Consider the following 6,100-nt stretch of genomic DNA (forward strand, 5'->3'; position numbering starts at 1 on the left):
CGGGCCACACCTAGCAAGGAACACCTTAACCTGCTACATTTAGCATCATCCAGACGTCTTCTTATGAATGATTGATCATTGAGTACATGATTTCAACGCGTCGCCATGGGCAACCCTCAGGCGAAATCACCTTGTTAATTGATTCATTATAATTTTATCATCGCTGTCTACTTTTAATATCAATAAAATAATGATACACTATAATGATTCTCTTGCCAATGCGGTACGTGTAAGACATTGTGTATTGTCCATTACATGAATGAAGTTGAAATAAAACTGTCTGTAAGTAATAATGACTTGGGCATAATATTGTCATTTATTTCAAACAATGTTTACTCAAGTTGCAACCTACAGGCACAGAAAAGCAATTTGAAGAAGTTTAATTTTAAAAGAATCGTTATCTAGACATACATTAAAGTTGTTAAAGAAATATGGATGTCGTTAGGCTCTTGTTAAATCACGAATTCATGACTGTAGGCTATATATGGTAAATGTCCTTACCATACTTAAGACGGAGAGATAAATTTAGAAGAAAATATATTTGAAAATTGTCTGCTGACTTAAGTGAAAAAAAAAATGTCACAGGAGATGAAACCTATTTTAACACAGCGCAAATTTGGTTCCAACGGCATTAAATTATTTTTTATTTGATAAAAACCGGATCGAACGTCCAAATGTTTGAAGATAACAATTGAAATAAAAAGCCATTATAAGGGACATACACTAATATAGGAAAATTGTTTGTTTCAGTGTAAGATCGTAATATATTTTACCGGAAATGGCGTTGTTGAAATTGTGTCACCGGCAGTCGTCAAATTGACATTTTCACTGTTTGAAACAGTGAAATATGAAATTACAAAATGACGTACTATTTACAGGGCCCAGTTACAATGATATATGAAATTAACATAATATGAAAGTATTATTAAACGCTATAATGAAAGTTTCTTCATTGTACTAAAAAGGTCAGTTTTAACACAGATGTGTTCGGATAAATAATCCATGCGAGTGCTTATCAAATATCAAATCATCTGTTTGGTTCGGCAGAAGGCCTTTGATTTAAGGAAGGAACAAATTCCGTTTCAGTGAAATGAAAACATACAAAGAATGGAATGTGTGTATAAGTAAAAACACAATAAAGAGCACGACGTCAAGTCTTCTCCCGACGTCAGTCCAAGTCAGTGGTTTTGTCTCCTCAAGTCTGCCTCCGTCCTGATTATCGCCCGATTGACGTCTTCGTTTCTTCATGCAAACTAGGTATGGAATACAGGAATCATTTGGGTCGCTTTTCAGATCGTACAACTTTGATATCAATGTGCATACAATCATTATAATCGAGCTTTGTATCATCAAGCATAAATTAAACACAAATATGTATGCTGTGGGTGACGAACTTTGAGGCATTACTTCGTTAATGATGCTCATGAATACAACTATTGTAAGAAAAGTAGTCCCAGCGACGGAATTCCGCTCCCCAAGTTCATTAGGAATTAAGAACGCGAACATGTTTGTGAGTCCGAGCAATCCTAGTGGAACAATGATGTATATTACTACAAACTGACTCTTTCGTTTTAAGTCCACGCCTGCGGTCAAGTATGATCGGCCCTCTATTGATCCATTGATGACTGGAGCTGGTTGTATGTTCCAGACCGCATTGGGGTAGATCAACTCCACGTCAAGTACCTTTAGATTGGACTGCAGTCGAAGTTCGTCTTCCATATGAACGTATGCTTAAAATGATGAACGTAATTGTTTGAAGATTTAAACAAATTTCGTTGATTAATTGCAATGATGTGTCTATATGATGCTACTAATATAAAGCAGAAAATGTTATTGTTTACTTATATGTGTTTATGTTTGATTACAGGTTATATTTATACCTGAAAATATGATATTGCAAACTTGATGATCGAAAGGAACGAAAGTAACGTCGACACCGCAGTGGAACGTCAACGTCTGAGCGACGTTCCACGTGATCCGTCCGTCTCTGTGCACGCGCGTCGCGACGCCATCGCCTATCCTCTTAATATCGCCTGCTACGTTCAACACGTAGATGTCTGGGCGCCAAATATCGTCTGCTGGCACTATGACACTTGAAATGTTACCAAACGAGAATGGATCCCATGTTAATCTGTCGTCTGTCCATTCGATTTCTAACGTGCATGTTATGTCTATCAATCCGCTAAGCTCATCAAAATCGTTCAAGCTGTTGAGTATGACATCCAGAGTCACGTGCGTTGCGTGGTTGGCAGACGAGAAAGGTCGCACCATCTTGTTGTAGGAGACTGACATGTTCAGCGACTCGTAAAGTCTGTTATACTCACTAAAACATGTACCGTAAACATTTTGAAAACAATTAAACCAAAATAAACACCATGTAACATGAACAAGAACCATTTTTTAAGCACAAGAATAACTTGCGTTTACAAATAAATGAATTTCATCAGTAGGATACATTAACTATTAAGCACAATCATTACAATAATATATCCGCTTGAAACAATTTGCACCACTGAGTTTTGATACGCATGAAGAATTAGGGTAGCGCACCCGTAATGAAAACATCCACTTTTAACTCATTTTAATGCTTTAGCCTACAGGTCTATAAATCTGTTGGTGGTTTCAAGGTAGAGGTTCGAATCCATCCAAAAGCACATATATTTTTTTCTTTGTTTTCATTTGCTTACATTTTTGCAGAAGTTTATATTGTTTGGTGGTTTGAAGTTAAAAGTGATCAAGTACATTTTAACACATACATATAAGCTTTTTTGAGGATTTCATTACTTTCAGGCCCGGTGGGTGGGAATTTCACACTCTATTTATTTTTTTAAGTAAGACGGTAAATATTTAGAATTTTTGGCAAAATGTTCCCACAATGGTAAACTTAATCACTAATATGATCTGTTCTTTATCTAATATTTCTAGAACTTGTTGATTTTGCTTTAAAACGTTCCAGTTTTTACGCGGTTAAAACAGTATGTTAAAATTGTCATACCATATGACTATTTCAGTACAATTTGATTATATTTGTTGATGATGTGATCAATAATGTATTATTTCTGAAAGCAAATATGTTACTTGTTACTCTGATATCAAATTATTACCAAAATGTTGACAAATATATAAAATAAAGGATTTTTCTTTTCTCTCAGGTGATATTGTTTTTATAAAAGAAATCTGAAATTGGGAGCAATTCAAGTTTTAATTATACATGTATAAAATTGTAATTTGACGGTAAAAAATCATTTTTTTTCAATTCAAGTTCAGGAAATGATACACGTTTAGAAATGATCAAGCTGATCATAGTTTGAAATGATGCCCATTAGGGTCGTACTACCTCATGACTACTTATACATGACGAGACTTCCTATAAATCATATTTAAATAAAACTATTAATGGAAGACGACCCAATCACTCCATCTAAAGTGAACGAACAAAAAGTGGACCGTGGATTGCTCACCTGTGTAATAAACAAGGCAATTTGTCCTAATTGTTACTCTGTACACAGCTTAACAACTGAGGTATTCAATAACAATCCTGGGTCAGTTTCACGAAATAACTAAGACGATCAACTGAGGTATTCGCTAACAATCCTGGGTCAGTTTCACGAAATAACTAAGACGATCAACTGAGGTATTCACTAACAATCCTGGGTCAGTTTCACGAAATAACTAAGACGATCAACTGAGGTATTCACTAACAATCCTGAGTCAGTTTCACGAAATAACTAAGACGATCAACTGAGGTATTCACTAACAATCCTGGGTCAGTTTCACGAAATAACTAAGACGATCAACTGAGGTATTCACTAACAATCCTGGGTCAGTTTCACGAAATAACTAAGACGATCAACTGAGGTATTCACTAACAATCCTGGGTCAGTTTCACGAAATAACTAAGACGATCAACTGAGGTATTCACTAACAATCCTGGGTCAGTTTCACGAAATAACTAAGACGATCAACTGAGGTATTCACTAACAATCCTGGGTCAGTTTCACGAAATAACTAAGACGATCAACTGAGGTATTCACTAACAATCCTGGGTCAGTTTCACGAAATAACTAAGACGATCAACTGAGGTATTCACTTACAATCCTGGGTCAGTTTCACGAAATAACTAAGACGATCAACTGAGGTATTCACTAACAATCCTGGATCAGTTTCACGAAATAACTAAGACGATCAACTGAGGTATTCACTAACAATCCTGGGTCAGTTTCACGAAATAACTAAGACGATCAACTGAGGTATTCACTAACAATCCTGGGTCAGTTTCACGAAATAACTAAGACGATCAACTGAGGTATTCACTAACAATCCTGGGTCAGTTTCACGAAATAACTAAGACGATCAACTGAGGTATTCACTAACAATCCTGGGTCAGTTTCACGAAATAACTAAGACGATCAACTGAGGTATTCACTAACAATCCTGGGTCAGTTTCACGAAATAACTAAGACGATCAACTGAGGTATTCACTAACAATCCTGGGTCAGTTTCACGAAATAACTAAGACGATCAACTGAGGTATTCACTAACAATCCTGGATCAGTTTCACGAAATAACTAAGACGATCAACTGAGGTATTCACTAACAATCCTGGGTCAGTTTCACGAAATAACTAAGACGATCAACTGAGGTATTCACTAACAATCCTGGGTCAGTTTCACGAAATAACTAAGACGATCAACTGAGGTATTCACTAACAATCCTGGGTCAGTTTCAAGAACTAACTAAGACGATCAAATATGATTTTCTGCATGTAATCCTATTGTTACGCGACTTAAGTTTCTTTGTGTTTTAGACATGATTCTGTCCACATGAGGGATATTAGTTAAAATGAGCTTTCCCGGTATTAAATGCATCTGAAAACCGTGACTTACAGTATAATAGGTGTTTACTCTTTAAAAACTGAAAATGCTGAAAAAGTGTTATTTACGTATAAAAGAAATGCTAGTTGAGGGGAGCGAACCCACGCCGGTAAAGTCAAGAAAAATAGAAAACTCATACCATACCCACTCGCCCTGAATAATTCATACATAAGGTTACGGGTAGTTCAACCTTTATTCAAAACATTGGTAGCATCACGTCATAATGTCAATCAACCCACAATCACATTATGTACAGCCAGGGGCGTACCTAGGCATACTCCAATAAGCCCAGGCGTACAAATGAATTAAGAATCCCGCGAAATAGTCGGTAAAAAAGTCCCAAGTCAGGGGATATCGGTCCCGCTCCAACCCCATATATCATATGGGGACCAGAATATAGAAATACCTTTACTTTTTTAACCGCGCTAAAGTGTACGGGCGTACTTTTCAAAATGCTTCAGATACGCCTCTGACAGCCTCTTGCTAAATCGCATTACTTTTTTACTTCTAAAAATCGTGGATTTTAAACAAAATGTTTGAGCATATGACAACATTTGATGAAGGGTTCCAAACGTCAGTATCTTAGTTTTATGCTCCTTATGATCTGCCACACTTTATTCGCAATAAAAAAATGATTTAAAAATGTATTATATAAACCTTGAAAACGACCCTTTAATCTTGGCTGTTTTTACATGGTTTCGGACAACATATTGTATTTGTTGGAGCTTCATTACTTGATCAGTGTTTTCCAATTCTGACCTCAAGTTCGGGGCGATTTAAGCTAGCGGTTAACGACCAGAAAAGTTTTAATATGTTAAGCTCTGGCGACCATGTTGTTTATTTAACTGGAGTTCTCGACAATTTTAAAACATTGGCCAAGCGGCTCCAGAGAAGAATTGTGTAAAGAAATTGTTGACGACGCATGACGGACAACAGGCGGTCACAAAAGCGAAAGAGCAGTCTAAATTTCATTCGGAACTCCTCGGCCATTTTTATCGAAAACAACCTCGACCGGTACATCAGTTGAAATAGTTCGTACATTTGTGAATTAGATCATTAAGCGGACTTAAACGTACCACTTTTTGAGTATGTAAACCGTCCAAATACATCCGAGGTTGTTTTCGATAAAAATGGCCGAGGAGTTCCGAATGTCCAAATTTGCGATGCGACCATTAATAAAACAGGGCCCAGGATGAACAGAAAAAGACGTTCTGTAAAAAGCTGTA

The sequence above is a fragment of the Mya arenaria genome, chromosome 2, assembly GCF_026914265.1.
Source record: "Mya arenaria isolate MELC-2E11 chromosome 2, ASM2691426v1".
Lineage (NCBI taxonomy): Eukaryota > Metazoa > Mollusca > Bivalvia > Myida > Myidae > Mya > Mya arenaria.